The sequence below is a fragment of the Taudactylus pleione genome, unplaced genomic scaffold (assembly GCF_031769625.1).
Source record: "Taudactylus pleione unplaced genomic scaffold, aTauple2 ptg000080l, whole genome shotgun sequence".
Lineage (NCBI taxonomy): Eukaryota > Metazoa > Chordata > Amphibia > Anura > Myobatrachidae > Taudactylus > Taudactylus pleione.
The window spans coordinates 8410448-8427499 of record NW_028284482.1 but is presented as its reverse complement, the minus strand read 5'-3'; the positions used below and the strand labels follow the sequence as shown (position 1 = coordinate 8427499).

The 17052-nt window shown below is 40.6% G+C and overlaps 1 long non-coding RNA gene across 1 annotated transcript in view; it reads left to right on the top strand.

Annotated features, from left to right (window-relative positions):
• LOC148532280 (uncharacterized) overlaps positions 1–16681 on the top strand; it is an 80546-nt gene extending 63865 nt beyond the window's left edge. The window contains exon 3 of the long non-coding RNA XR_015877760.1: positions 16154–16681. This is a non-coding gene — a long non-coding RNA (uncharacterized LOC148532280). The remainder of the gene's footprint in view (positions 1–16153) is intronic.
• The last annotated feature ends 371 nt before the right edge of the window (positions 16682–17052 follow it).

Genomic DNA, 17052 nt, shown 5'->3' with positions numbered 1-17052 from the left:
CATATTTCTTTTCTGTTTTGTTTCAAGTGCTTCAATATGATCTGGATAATGGTAGACATTTTCTCAAAGGCTGCCCACATTGTTTCGTTAAAGGGATTGTAAGTATTTCAACGTTAACTTGAGCTGCACCCCCAGAGCAATGGGCAAACAGTAAACCTGGATCTTGAGAAATGTATTAGAATCTTCATCTTCGCCAACCAGGATGACTGGTTTCCTTGCTACCATGACCTGAGTTTGCTCACACTGTACTAACCTCTTCCATGAAGCATCAGGGCACTCTCCATTTTACTTTCAGAATGGATTCCTTCCTGTCTTACCTCAATTACCAGTCTGCCAGTCAGTATCCCTTCCGGCAGTTCATGATGCAGTTAAACACTTTATCAAGATCTGAGGTGAAGAGGAATCTAGTCAAAGCTTCTACACTGTACAAGTTCTTCTCTGATAGGAAAAGAAGAAAAACTTTCTTGTTGAAGCCTGGTGAAAGGATGTGGCTGTCAATGTTTTACTAAAGGTTCCATGAAGCTTGCTCCTAAGTACACTGAACCTTTTCAGATTCTACAGGCAATTAATCTGGTGACATTCTGACTAAAGCTTCTGGACACACTCAGAATACCTAAAGTATTTTATGGTTCCCTCCTTAAAACTTTGTTTCTTAACCAGTATTCAACATCCCATAGTTCTCCTTCTGCCATTCCAGTTGATCACCAGGAGGAATATGAGGTCAGACAAATCCTGGATTCCAAGTCTCATGAGGTTTTGTTAAATTTCTGGTGGATTGGAAGGGATTTGGCCCTGAAGAAAGTTGTGGTAAAGTCCTCAGATGTCCATACTTCCCTGTTCCTCCCCAAATTACATCAAATATTTTCCCATAAACCTTTTGTGGGGTGTTTGGGGTCCACTTACCAGGGCAGATGGTCTTCCAGGGCTGCAGCGGTCCTGCTGTGGGCAAGTGCATGCTAGCACCTGCTACAGTAATCTTTCACACTGGCTGGTGCCTACTCCCCATTGCTGTAGGGCCCATTGCTGGCTCTCTCTGCTTCTGCTGTGTGCAAATGGCCGTGACTCTAATGCTCTGCTTGTAAGTTAGAGGTGCCAAAAGTGTGACGTCACACTGGCACCAGCTTTAAATCCCTCCCTAGAAAAGGAAGGTCTCTGAGCACTATTCAGTGTCAGAGTATTAGGCTCCATTTCTAGCTTTCATGTCTGCTCCCTGTGAACCTCCTGAGCTTGTAATTAGTGTATTTCTGGCTCTGACCTCAGATTTTCTGTGACCTGATTCTGACTGCTCCCTGGTACCTTTTTCCTGGCCAGTTCTGACCAATTCTTGTACAACCATTCTCTAGTTTTCCCCAAGGCAACTGTCCTCCACCTGACCTCAGTTCCTTATAAGGGTCCCTGGTGAAAGCCACCAATACTTTAAACTTCATGGGCCAAATGTAATAGAGTGTCAGTTTTAGTAACAGTACAAACTTGCACCTTCTCACATTTTTTAAAGGTGAGAGTTTGTGCTGTTACTCATATAACAAATACGAAGAGTACTGGCGCACTGAGACACATTACCAATAAACACATACCTAACCCCCAAATCACTAAGTTATGCAAACAAACAGAAAAACCACACCAAAACAATGCAATAATGATATAAAGGAAATATTTATTGTGAAATGGGCCAAACCATAAAAAGCCAGAAATGCTGCACATGCAAAAAGATTTGTGTGCTTTCCATTCAAGAAAAAGGGGGGGAAGGGGACTGGTAGGTGGATATATGATCGGACTGGTGGTGTGAAATTCAATCCACTGTGAATATAGAGTCCAAAGTCAAGTGGGATAATAATGTGAACAGTCTGATATAGTATATAAGCGGCGTCCCGCTATTAGATTAAAATTGGATGTTGTACAATATGGGTATGGTGCCGGGCTAATCTTCTCGGGGCTAGGAGTACGGTGTGGCTACCGGGGAGAGGTGGCCTCCTGGCAACGCGTCCACTAACCCAGCACAAGCGTAGGGAACTGCCTGAGTGAACTAGCAGCCTCCGATCGCAAGCACTGAGGGGGACACTGATGTCAAACGGAAGATACCCAGCACCACCGCTCGCTAAAGCAGTGTGCAGCGTGCCTCCCCCTGATGCCGGGGACTTACCTGTCTCACCCTGGAGGGCACCGCTCCTTCCCCTGCTGGCTCTGTTCATCCAAACCGTGTAGCTTGATTGCAGTTTCGCTGATGTGTCAGGTGACAGGATAGATACCACGTGATTGTCCCAGGTGATTCAGTCCGGATAAGTCTTTTTGCAGTGTGCACAACTGGTCTAAAGGATGTTGGCAGCCAAAATAATAACAAAGTATCTTGATGTGAGGATGAACTCCAATGCGTTTCTGCCTTTCTGGCCTTTATCTAGGAGTCGGTTGTGTTGTTATTCCTGGAGTTAAATAGGGAAGAGCCCTCTCTCTGATAGGTCATAGCACAGTGGGGAGGGTCTTAGTGGTCATATGTAAAAAAACAGGGAAAGAATCTTAATAAGTTGATCTGACCTAAAAAATAAACCATTTCAAGATTGCATGTAGCAGATGGGAATCCAAAACAATAAAATGAATTAAAATAAACTAAAATTAAATTAAAAATAAAAATAAAAAAGGAATAGTCAATTACAATTGTGACCAGTCTAATAGACCTAGCAAACTAATTTAGCAAACTAAGATACTAAATACTGGATACCTAAGGAAAATTGCCCTAATGTGGTATTGGTTCTAAATCGATTGTCCCCAATAGTAACCTAGTACAGTGTTACGTGGCTAATGAATACTATCACCTCCGTATATCATGCAAAGGTGTGAATATAAATATAAATCAATGTTTCTTAGGGTTACAGGTTCATGCCATATCACAGTGCCAAAGGCTCCTTAGTAGTGTATATGAGCGTAGAATTAGGGGACAGCGAGGACCAGGGGACTGTAGATTACGGATCCACCTACTAGAATTAATATAAACCTTCTATCGGATGAGGTGTTGTCATGTGTGCAAACCACTCATCATACTAAGATAAAATAAAGACACTGAGACGTGGATTTGGCAGATAACTTGATGGCGATTTATTGGAGCAATAATAATTATTATTATTTATTTATTATTTATTTAAGGATGTATGGTGGCAAAGAAAGGATGGCCAGAAATCAGCCAAATCTGCTATGCCCACACACAAACAACAAAAGGCATAGCAGGCGTAGATCGCCCAGAGTGCATACACATAACCATGTAAATCATGTCAACAACAAAAGGTAACGCTCACCCCCATCTTGACTTCCCACCCGTTTAGGTGGTGATACTGCCCCCCGTTAGGTTGGTACAGCCAACTACCAGTCAACGAAGGGAGCGCCCTTAAATCATAATTGCACCCGGACTGGCGACCTGCCGTTCTTTCCCGCCACAGCAAGGTTCTGCTTATAGAACCGCCGCACCGCCACCATACCAAGTACTACCCCAATAACGCCAACTCCTCAAAAAGATCCCCAGTAAACAATGACAAACCCTCCTCTGTTAAATTAACTCCATCAGGTCTATACATATAACTAAATCGAAATTGAATGTTCTTATGGTAAATGACATGGCCATAATTGGCCATCACAAATTTGGCAACTGCGAAATTAAGTTTCTTCCTAGCTTCGTCATTAGCAGGAAAACTCCCAACCCCACGCCAGACCTGTCGAGGTACAATGCAAGACCAAATTAATTTACACAAGGGCCAGGCCGATAGCACCCTCACCAAATCGTTGACAATATCAACTCGTAATTCTACAGTGGACCTCTGCCCTAAGTCGTTGCCTCCTAAATAAGCCACCAAAATACGTGACCTACCAAAAAGCCTTGCATACTCTAACAGTTCGGACAAAAGGAATGCCATCTCATACCTCTGGAATCTATCCAACGGACCCTAGCTGAATATTCAAAAATTGGAGCTTGATCTGAACTCATAAACCTAGCAGCCCAGAAAATATATGAGTGGCCTATCACCCAAATATCTTGCGTTTCAAAGAGCAATCCTAAAGGTGGAGGAAAGCAGTAAATAAAAAATTAGTAATTGTCATAAAACAATAAAATTTTATGGTGTATTAGTGGGATCTGATAGAACATAAGTGAGTATCTGCCAAAAAGAAAAATTTTCTATTGGTCGCCGACTTTACTATTTAAAGTGGCTAAGACAAACAGAAGACACAAAGGGGAAGAATGGGTGGGGGGGGAATTGGGAAAAAACAGGTGAACTCGGCAAGAGGTAAAATAAAAACCTGCTGAGGGATGGACTATGGCCTAATTAAATGATTGAGAATTGCCGAATTGAATCCGTCAGTTCAAGTAAAAATTGTAAAATCCCTCAAGACTCCCATTGCCAGCAATGGCGAGTAGCTAATCCCGAGTAGGACGGACAGGGGTAACAGACAAGACAAGACAGGACAGTACATGAGACAAGACAAAAACCAGGCAAGCATAAAATATAAACGTAACCGGCACAGACTGTGAAATGACTTTAAACAAAGGGCCTTAACACCTAGGTCGAATGTAACCTTTATAACTATCCGATTTCCAACGTCCTAGGGCCTTAATTTCTGATGCCGAGAAACTCGCAGCTGCCGCCGAAGTTGCGGCTCCGATCCGAAACGAGTGTGTACCAAAATCTTGAGGCAGGAGGCCTAAAACTGATACACACCTCTTCAAAAACCAACCAAACTGGTATTTGGTAAGCGGAGTCCTGTCCATATGCATGAGTCATGAACCAGGAACATCCGGCCGCAATAACTCATACCGTATAGCTAGTGCCACGGGGCAGATCTGTTCATCCCTAGATGGACCCAACGAGATCCACCTACCCCTACCAGTCTGGTCGGTCTTCGACCGCCGAATCCTACAGAGAACAGACCTCTCACTGACCAGGATATCCGAGAGGAGCATGGCGGCATCAACCCATTTGGATGATGCCACCAGCTCCGATACCCTCAAGGTGCCGTGAAAAGCCTCCGAAAACACCACTTGCATCAGGACCGCCTCATACGCAGTAAGAGCCACTCCGAGAACCGCCCCTAATACTGCCGGAAGCAGATAAGCGTCCACAGGTCTCCTACGGTCAGCTACTGGCCGGGAGACCCGTGCCCAACCCTTTAAAGCCTTCACAATCAGAAAACTTTTAGTAAAGTCAGGTTGGCCCTTCAATTTACAATAAAATGCAATGCCCCCCAAAGAGCGCGCAACAGAAGCCCTGGATCTGCCAGCCAAACGGAGACTCCAAATAAAAGAAAGCATCGAACGATGCTGACTCTTACCTGCCTGTTTGCTGCTACGGGAATAATCTTCCCATTCATTCCATGCCTGCCGATATGCTCGCAACGTGGAGGGGGCTAGAGACTGTTCAGCTAAGCCCTCCATGCCGGCTCGATCACCTGCCAAACATAAGAGGGGCAAAGCACAACGTCAGCACCAGGGGCCACAGATCGGAACCTAGCCCACTGGAAACGTGATAACGCATCGGCTATCTCATTCTCCACCCCAGGAACATGTCTTGCCTTAAACATGATGTTACAGCGCAAACATGTGAGCACAGCTGCACTAGCAAGTGCAAAACAAGCAGGGAAGCCGCACGTTGTTGATTGTATCGCATGGACCACGCCCAGGTTGTCACACCTGATAATGATGCTGCGATTGCGTAACCATTCCCCCCAGATTTCCAAGGAAACCATTATGGGAAAGAGTTTGAGAAGGAGTAAGTCCTTAGTCAAACCCTTTCCCACCCATTCTTCCAGCCAACGCCAACGCACCAGGAGCCATCAAGGTAACATCTGAACCCCGTGGTGCCTACTGCGTCGGTGAACAGCTGCAAATTGTCAGTGGCTGGAGACATTCACAACCGAACGCCATTAAAATCCCGAAGAAACGAGACCCAGACAGAGAGGTCCCACTTAATCTCTGAGGATAAATGTAGCAAATGTCTCGGTTAGTGACACCAGCCGTTGCCCTTTCCAATTTATGTGAAAAAACTCTGCCCATTGGAATTACTTTACAGGCCCAGGAGGGATTGCGCCTGCCGCAGGGTAACTCTACTGGAAGAAGTGCATTCCGCTATGGCATTACGCAACTTGACAGGCTTATCGAGAGGAATGCGACAAGAACACGCCGAGGTACAGATCTCGATACCCAGGAATTACAAGCAAGGGGAAGGGCCCTCCTTTTTGTCCGCAGCAACGGGAACTTCAAATGAAAAAAAAGCGCTCGTAAACAAAGGATAACTGCATCTGCCTGAACCGGAAGGGCCGACACACAGAAAGTCATTGAGATAGTGGGCTATCCCATGACTACCGCAAAAATTAAATAAATAAATTCCACGCACCAGTGTAGGAAGGTGCTAAAACGCTCAAAAAACGCACAGGACACAGAACGCCCCATAGGCAAGCATTTGTCTATGTAATATCCGTTGTCCAAGCTAAAAACCCATAAACTGGAATGACTCTGGGTGCAAAGGAAGTAGACGAAAAGCTGACTCAACATCTATCTTAGCCATCAGTACGCCCGGACCATAACACCTAATGACGTCCAAAGCATCGTCAAAAGACTGGTACACCACCGAGGAAACCTCAACTGGTATGGCATAATTTACTGACGAGCCTGGCGGATAAGACAGATGTTGCATGAGCCTGTATTTTCCTGGAATTTTCTTGGGAACCACTCCCACCGGGGAATTCACAAGATCCCTAATGGGGGTTCTGCAAAAGGCCCTGCAATGTGCCTGACACTAACCTCACCAGCCACTTTTTCCCTAAGAATGTGAGGCAATTCAAAAGCAGACTTCAAATTTCTAGGCGAATATGTGTCGACATCCCTGCAAATAGGTAAATGAGAACCAAAACTGAAGCCTTTTAACGAAAATTCTGCATCCTGCAGAACCGGGTACCAACTCAACCACTTTGCTATCGCTGTGACACGGACAGGGGATGGAGCTTTACTTAGCACTTGTGCCTTTTGCTGGCTGTGCAGGCTGCTGCTGGGCACCCACCTTGAAACACTTGGCAACTGGGTGGTTGCCACCACATCGCAAGCAGAGGTGACGAAAACGACATTTTCGTCCCTGCGTACAGGTGGAATTATTAAAGGTGAAGCATTTTCCCCCAGACGCCTGCGGTTAGCCCTGACGAACTGAACTAGCTGCTTTGCTCGCTTTGTACCCCTCATAGGCAGGACGCGAAGGTTGTGTGACCTCCAGCAATGTGTATTTGTCGAAGTAGGAGCATAGCTGAGAATGGAGCTTCCCGGTGATAGCTGCTTGGGGCAGTGATTGCAATAATAAGCTGTGCACCCTGTAGAAATTCACTGTAGCACATGTATTCTGTCTATTTTGTAAGTTAAATGCTCAGAATACAGTATATAATACAATCTCCTCTATTGACTGATAAGAATGATTCAAAGGAGATAAAAGCTAGATCTTAGGTGCTATACATAAATAAAGCAGTGTCAAAGCCATTACCCCTTACTGTCAGATAACGCATCACTAAAGCATTCTATTCCCCCAATGATACCTCAATGCCCAGCATAATACTGACACTGTTTGCTGCAACTGTTTTCTACCATTAAGAGGGCATAATCAGCACTTAGACCAACTATAAAATACATCATACGAATGTACTGAATGAAATAATTCTGGCATATACAGGACCAGCAAACACAGTAAGCAATTATATGTAGAAGTAGGGCCATCCTGTCTGAGCTGAATCTTTTTATTTCATGTGCCGGCTCCTTTACAGATCATTTGAGCAAGTTGGGGAATCTGGGGGAGGGCAGAAAAACAAACCATGCACTGCCCTGGACATAGATGCACAGATTGGTCCCCTTATGTACTGGATGGTGTATTATCCAGTATTAATAATTGATCCAATAGGTGGTCCATATCAGTGCACCCTGTACAGTGCATGTTTTCCAGATCTCCCCAGGGATCCCCGGCCTGGGCTGACTAGCGGTCAGGAGGAAACCAGTGAAAGGTTTTCCCTGGCTGTGGCATTAACCTCCCGCTAGAAAGAGTTCAGTGCTGGTTTGGGAACTTTCAGGGGACCCCTGATTTTCCAGAACCAGGACCAGCTCAACAAAGCCCTGTGCTGGTTCTTAATATACAGGGGCCCCCTACACATTTTGGCCCCTGTATTTTTAGAACCAGTACAGGCTTTATAAAGCCTGGGGCTGGTTATGCTTTTGGGGAGGGGGTGCACGTAATTTTTGTAATAATTTAAAACCTTTTACATAAGTACACACAGAAACATGCACGTATTTCATGACCTGCTCAGGATATACTCGCTAGCCTGAAACAGGTCAATTATTTGGGGACTTTTGGTTATCTTTTTTTGCAAGTCTAAAACAGACACCCTATTACATTGGACAAGTTGATTGTTTTCAATGTAAAAACATCTGGATGCGAGTTTGAGAATGGGGATTTATAGTAACTCTGAAAAATGCGAGTTTTAGTGAACTGACAACCTATTACATTTTAGAGTTGTGAAAAATTGCGAGTTCTGGTTCTCCACCAACTCCAACTGTATGGTCAGCATCCACGTAATCCACCCGAGAGTTGGGACACAATGTTATTTAAAAATAAAAATTAAATATATGTAGAAAATAATAGTTTTATAAAGAGAAAATACAAAGAAAAAAAAATGATTGCATCTGTAGATACAGTAATAATTACTACTAGATGTCAATTTTAATAAATTTTATTGCACAATATTTAAACATAAAACCAGCAATGAATCCTTCAAAAATAGATTACATAAGTTTCATAAAACAGCATAAAGTTAAGTATTATAAGTAAAACACACTTGTGGAGTTCTCACCCCACTGACCGTGTCCAAGGATATTATCCTTAGAAGAAATCTCATAATCTCCCACCACTTTAGAGATGTAGGAATGGTCACAGGTTCAGAGATAAGAGACTTGTGAATATATTTCTTTGACCTGATAATAATTGCAAACTTCTTCTTAGATAAGGAGTGTGCTCCAAGTAGATGTTAGTTACAAAGATTATAATGACTCTTGATAAAGCATGGGCCAAATATCTGCAAGCCGCATACAGTGCTCCCTCTTTGTAGTAGCGGTAGGTAAAAATAGACAAAGACAGTCCTGAGTGCTCCTTATATGAAATTGCCCTTGGAGGATGTTGATACCATTAATTATTATCTGGGAAACTAATGTCTATAAGCTGCATGTGTGGTATTCACCTCACGTCACTAGAGTTAGTGGTTCACTGTGTGGTTGGGAACACAGCCGTCTGTAGTCTGTCTCAGGAGACCACACATGTAAGAAGTACTGTTGTTTCCTTTGCTGACTGTGTGTATACCACTTGTTCAACATAGCAATATTTCATCAGTGAGCTAGATAGTACAGAGCTTATTCATATACCAGTGTAGACTCAGTGGATACAACACATTGATTGAGGAGAAGCACAGTACCCAGTATTTTATGTTAATTATTGATAGAAGCACATCCACTTATACAAAGTTTGTAATATAATTGGTGCCTCCTTAATTGATTAATATGCCCCCAATTATTATAAAAATATTATTGCCTGTACATGACTGTTGTATGTAATGTATACTATACCATGTCTTCTGTTTTGATCTTGTCTGACTTTCACAATAAAAACAAAATAAAAAATATATATCTATTATTGTCTGTATATATTAAAATTTTATGTAAACATTATTTTCCTAAATAATAATTTAATTAACGACTATGGCCCATCAATATATTTAGAATTTTGGGAGGACCCTTTTGAAATTGAGTAATAATTAATGATAAGCTAATATATTTGTATAAAATGGCTATTTATTATGTTTTGCACAGACAGATACCTCAAACTCCTTGCAGTTTTAGGAATATCTGTCCATAACCATTTTCTATGTCTGGTTGCTCTATATACAGTATATTCTACTTTCTCACCACTGGTAATTGGCTTTATTAAGTCATCTAAGTGGATTCTCCATTTCATATTGTGCAATGCTAACTACTGACTTTGAGTTTATACTATATTTACTTATCTGAACCTGCTTGCATGCAATTTTATAATATTTATTTATTTACTATTAATATCAAATACTGACGAGTACTAGATTATTTTATATGTAATTATTTTAAGTTCATATTGTATGTAATTTGGAGGTTCTATATGTGTCTCTACCTCTAACAAATGTAATTTATATCTATGTTATTATTTTCCTGAGAAACTGTATGTGTCCATTATTTGTTTTATGTTATCCAATTTGTCCTCAGTAGGGGGTTGTGTCATATAAATTGCATAAAGGCATTGATTATATTATATTGTAGTTTAATCTTTGTTGGAGATTTTTTCGATAATACTTGTAGGGGTTATAGGATCTGGGTGAAATTTATAATTTTTATACAATTGTTCCAACCCCAGAATTAATTCAGTGCTATTAGTTTTTCTATTGAACATGTTCTCATTATTTCTTTATAAATTCTATATAAATCCTATTGATAATTTGTGGTAAATAAATTATGCTGTGAATGGCCCATTGTGGACTACACTGCTGTAAATGGGATCGGTATGAATGACCGCCGAACTCATGCCTGGCAGTTTAAATCCCAACAGCAGAAGACCGGCAGTGAAGACACCGATGGGGTAAGTAAATTCACTAATCCTACCCTTTTCCCTCCCCTTTACCCTAACCCTCCTTTAGGGGTGTCTAACCCTAACCTCCCCCCCAGTGCCTAACCCTAATCACCCTGTAAGTGCCTAAACCTAAACCTTCCCCGCAGTCTAAACCTAACCCTCCCGGGGGGTGTATACCCAAACTTCCCCCCGGGGGTGCCTAACCCAAACCCCCCTTTCCCTAGCCTAACCCTAACCCCACTGCGGGGTGCCCTAAGTCTCCCCCAGGAGCCCTTAACCTAACCCTCCCCCCCGTGGCTGTCCACGCCTGCTGCCCAGCTCGCCTTTGTTTGGTATGCCAGGCGTCGTGCTCCCGGCATAGGGATAATAATAGGCATAGGTAATTCAATGCCAGTCATAAATCCCCTGTCGGGATTACACAGTCAGGAAGCCAGCGGTCGGCATTTTGACCATCAGCTTCTTGACTGCATCCAGTTGTAATCCAGTTAGGGACTGGGCTTTGTTTCCAATGCCAAAAATCTGTCTATATATATAGAAAACTCAGACATTTCACCAGATTGTTCCAATTTATCGAGTATCAGTTTTGAACATTATTTGGGTTTTAAATATACAAAAGTAGGTCTTCTGCAAAACCAGTTAGTTTGACAATGGATTTGCCTATTTTAATCATTGGAAATTGTTCCATGATTGAAGTGTATTTTTGGGAAGTTTACAGTAAATATAGGTTGAAAAATAAGGAAGAGAGCAGCCTTAGTTGGTGCCTGTTTGCTTATTGATATTTTCTCCTCTTCTGTTATCTATTAATATCAAGGTGGTAGTTGGGTTATTGTATAAGTATTTAAGGAAATGTAAAAAGACAGGGCCAAATGCTCAAATTTATAAAATAGTGTAATTTGTAAGTAGGGCCATGAAACTTTATCAAACCTTTCTTTGTGTGCCAAGATTAATATTTTGGGTCTACTGATCTTTAGATAAGACAGAAACTGCTCCTATAGTATAACAATTATAATTAATTTAATTATGTGATTTAACCTTCAGTGGTGTTGAGTTAGCAGACTTGGCATAGTCTTCTGTAGTCTAGAAGCTATATGTTTGCTAGGATTTTTAACTTTGGTATAATAGGGTAATGAGCTTATATAATGACACTATTTATTTTGTTCTGGAATAAGACTGATTAAAGCTAGGGAAGAATGTTGATTCTTCTGTATTTATTGTAACAAATACAATAAATCAAACTGAATATATCTTCTTTAAAAAATGTATATTGATCACCATCAAAACCATCATTAGGATGAGTAAATAGGAGTAGCTTTACTTTAATCACAGTATAATTATCTGGGGAAATTTGCAATTTCTGGGGAACTGTATTTCTTTCTTTGGTTAAAGTTATTTTAATTGAGATGACAAAGTGTTTCCTTTGTATTTTAGCCCTACATGCACATATTATACAGAATCCACTCTTTTATCATATGGGAAAAAGATTACATTTAAATATATATATATATATATATATATATATATATATTACAAGGGTGGGGTGGCACTCACATTTCAGTGTTTTCAACACCTGGGGTGGAGGCCTCAGTGCTCCAGCAAATAATTTTTTTTCAAACGCGAGTCTAAAAACATTTCTAAGAATGGTAGATGATGAGGTGCTAGTGGCTAATAAGATGCACACTGGACATTTTGATAACCTTGGGCCTTGAAGAAAGAAAGGCCTTAGATTCCCTACAAAATAACCATTCTGTGGTTATTTTGAAGGCGGACAAGGGTGGAGCCATTGTGCTCCAAGATGCTTCTGCATAAGATAAGGAAATTAGGAGACAATTAGCAGATTCACTGACATATCTAAAGGTGTATTATAACCCAGCCCCTAGGATTAAGAGAGAAATAGATCAATTGATTAACATGGCATTAAATCAAGCATGGATCAGTGAAACATTGGCTGATTTTTTGACTGTAGACAATCCAATCTGCCCCATAATTTATACTTTGCCAAAGGTGCATAAGACACTGGTGGACTAACCACATCAGCCCATTGTATCAGCCAATTGCTCAGCTTCTAGATTTTTTCCTACAGCCATGTGTGATTCAAACTGACAGCTATATCAAAGACACAGGTTTGAAGCTGGTGAAGGATTTGACAGAGGGATGCTTTTTAGCAACTATGGATGTTTGTTCCCTATATGTGCTGATCCCTCATAAGGAAGGACTTGAGGCAATTCGCCAATCCCTGATTAAGGGTCCTTATGATGGTCCACCAATAGAATTTATTTTGTCATTGTTACAAAGCGTGCTTGAGATGAACTACTTTCTTTACAATGATGACTTTTTATACAACTAAAAGGGACAGCCATGGGCTCAAGCCTGGCACCGGCTTATGCTAATGTTTTCATGGATGATTACGAGAGGTGTAACATTATGCCCAAATATGCACAGAATATCATGTACTATAAACGCTTTATAGATGTCGTCTTCATAATCTGGAATAGTGATGAAGAGGCCTTCCATGATGTGGTTGGTTTTTTGAATGGACTGGATAGCCCAATATGGTTCACTGCAGCCATTAGTAACTTGAGTATGAGCTTTTTAGATTTGATGAATCTATGAAATGGCAGGCTGTTGTACATGCTATTTCACAAACTCACTGATTGGAACATGTTATTACACTCAACAAGCCATCACCCGGACACTTTGCAGAGTAACATGCCTGTTTCGCAATTCCTGAGAGTACTGAGGAATAACTAGGAAAATGATCTAGCAGAGTTACAGATAGAATAAATTTCAGAGCATTTTATAGAGCATGGTTATAACAAAGTAAACATCATAAGTTGCCTCATCAAGGCTAGGAATATCCATATAAGGGAGAACTCAACCCCAGTTTGACGTACTGCTGAAGGAAGGATGATCCTGTGACATGAACATAAAGACAGTTCGGAGATTAATTAAGAAACACTGGCCATTGTTGATGACAGACCCTGGGTTTGTGAAACTGAATAAAAAATCCCCACTATTGAGTGTACGCAGAGGTCTGAATTTGAAGGACCTGCTGTATAGGACTAACATACCAAGAGAATTAAAGGATGTACCAGACAACTGGCTGAAAACTAAAAAAGGCTGTTTTTTCTGCCTAGGATGTACAACCTGTAGATCACTGATTATTGGACAATCCTTTACTCATCCACATAGTGGCAGAAAGATTATGATTAACCACAGATTTTCCAGGCTGATGGACCACATAATCTTCTTTTGAATTGCCCATGTGGATTGTTCTATGTGTGAATCACCACTCGAACCTTTAGGGAAAGGATGACGCAGCACCGTTCTTCAATTCAACTAGCCTATTCCAACAATGGGTCAGATAAACAAGTAGCAGCCCATTTCCTACAACTTGGTCACCAAGTTTCAGAATTAAGATATATGATCATTGACTGGGTGCCACCACCAAAAAGAGGTGGAGACAGAGGCCTTATGCTATTAAAGAAGGAAGCAAGATAGATCCACTGCCTAAATACAGTAGCCCCTAGGGGCTTAAATTAATATGTCCATTTGAATATATTTTTGTAATAACACTGTGCTATGTCTGTCTAAAGAAAAGGATGGCATTGATATAACTAAGCATTTTTTCTGCTTTTTTCTTCATAAAGTGGTTTATTTGCCTCTAAACGCCCGCTATATTTTGTAATATTGCAATTTTATCATTTTTTTATGTATGTTTGTTTCCAGCTGCCCCCTTAAGTGGAATATATTACCCATTGGAGTATTCAGAATAGGGTTCACATGAGATAAACCTACAATGGGATTGGAGGATATTTATCCTCTTTTGAAAACACCCTGAGCTTTATATACCTTGTGTGGTTGATATAAGATTGAGGTAGTTTGTCCACTATATGCAAGTTATGGTACATGGAACCCGCTAAAAGGTTAGGGAGGAATGTTTAGCATGTAACAGAATTGACTTCTGGTTGTGTGTCTCAAATCGGGGTTTTTACCACTGGTCCCTGTGCTTCAACGAATGATCGCTAATTGGGGGAGCATTACTGGAGAGCGGTATGGTGCTGATGGTGCACTGTAGTGTTAATTCAGTGGTGAGTAGTCCGCTGACAAGTGATGAGTCACTTGTGTTTATGTGAATATAGTTGCGAGGCAACTGACACCTCCGCAATTTGCAGATTGCTAGTAACAATATTACTGGAGACTACAGAAGGTGGCTTCAGAGGACTTAAATAATAAGCAACAAGGCTGGTATTATAATAATAATAATAATAATAATAATAATAATAATAATAATAATAATATATATTCTCAGCAGGGTTAGAGTATGATTAGAGGCTTCTGTTGTTGGGACTGGTTGCTAGACAATGGGCACTTCCAGTTTTCACAGAGTTTTATACACTGAGGTTGTATTGCATAAAGAGGATTCCTAGGGTCACAGAATCCCCGCAAGGTAATAGGGCTGAATCTAGGTGTTTGTATATACCATTGAGGACCAGATAAAGTGAGTTTATTGCTAGTAAATACTATCTTGTTGTTTGGAACAGATGGATGATGTCACTTCCGGTGGCATCCCATGTGATTAGAGTCTGTGGGTATTTATGGAGGGTGGCTTGCACTAAGGGATATACTGCTGTCTTGTCCTATGTCTGGGTCTATATGTCCTGAAGAAGGTCACTTAGAGAGAGAGAGAGAGAGAGAGAGAGAGAGGCATATTTTATGATGTGCATCATGAATGTTACAAATTTGTAAGAATTACTTACTTTTATTACATGTAGTTGGTTGTATTTTGTGGGATATATATCCCACAAAAGACATATATATATATATATATATATATATATATATATATATATATCCAAGAAAAGGCTGCACTCACATCAAACTCTATATAGATAATGCTGGGGTGTCCACCACACCACTGGAGACCTGATCGGAAATCCACTGGTAATACAAAGTAGAAAAAAGAGGGGCACTCACCAGGCTTGTAAAAAATGAGTCCATTTTTAATGCAAGTAATGTATCATACTCAACGTTTCGGTCACTTTTTCTGACCTTCTTCAGGAGAACCAACATCAAATAAAGTTCAACAGCAGTAGCATAAGATACAGGAATATCACCATGTTTAACCCTGAAATTTAAAATGGCTGTTATATTAAAGCAAAACATGGCTTGTACCCAACCACAGTGGCTTTCCTCTGGTTGGCTAGATCAGTGTTGCTTATGTTTGCCCTGATTTTAGGTGAAATAGTGCAAAGAATTTGTAGAGCTTTTCGTATGATAATAACTTGATAATAACTTCAGTAATCATCATAAGCTTCTTAAGAAAGTTCTTTGTTAGAGTTATAATGAGATGTGGCAGGAAATACAAGTATATATATTAATAATCCCTGTAGCATAAGACACAGCTGTTTTGTGACCTCTGCTGGATGAGTTAGATTGTGATATGTAAGTACAGTGTTTCTGCTTTAACAAGTGGTCTAAATTCCTTCTTTATCTTTTTGTTTCAGAAGGAGGGAGCCATCAACAGACACATTTGAAAACATTGTTCACTATCTCCTTTTGCTTCCCTTGTCAATAATTAATTGTATGCATTATGTTATTAACCTATATTGCCCAGATCTTAATTAGCTGAGACAGTTTCTACTTTTATTGGTCAAGAAGATTTGCATACTGAATGACTGTAACAAGGGTGCTCTGAAAGTCATTTAAAGTAGTTTTGGGAAACCAGATTGGATTTAAAGAGACATTGATTAAAAGAAAATGAGTGTACTATACTTTATTTTCAAATTCTAATAAACCATTTTAAACATTCTTTGCTAAATTTACTAAGCGGCTGTTTTGGTGTCATTTAGAAACCGCCGTCAATTGACGTCGGTTTCTATTTCTAATTGACAGCATTTACTAAAGGTCGGTTTTGATGTCTAAACTGAAACCCCCAGCGGATTCTAAACAACAACCTGCCGTGGCTTCTTCTATTTGATGGTGGTTTCTATTGAAACCAGTGTTTTTTATAAGGCATTCAATTGAGATTCATATGCTGGGGTTTTTCAGTTGGTGTGTGAAAACGCCTGTCAATTGACATTAGCACAAATGCATAAGGCTTTTCACTTCCTCTTTCACTTTGAGGTCTGGTAGCAGATTCGAGGGGCCTATTCATCAACACTAAATTAACGTTTTTAAGGACATTTTCCTTAAATAATGTTATTTTAGTATTCATGAAGCCACTTAGCACAGGAGATATCACTGATATCTCCTTGCAAAGTCCCCCTGCATTAATTTCCACACTCCCCATACATTAGTATGGAGATGTGTAAATTATGGTATTCATCAAATTCCGAAAATTATGAATTTTCGGAATTTGATGGAAGTACTATCTGCCACTGTGAGGTGGCGAATAGCAGGTGAC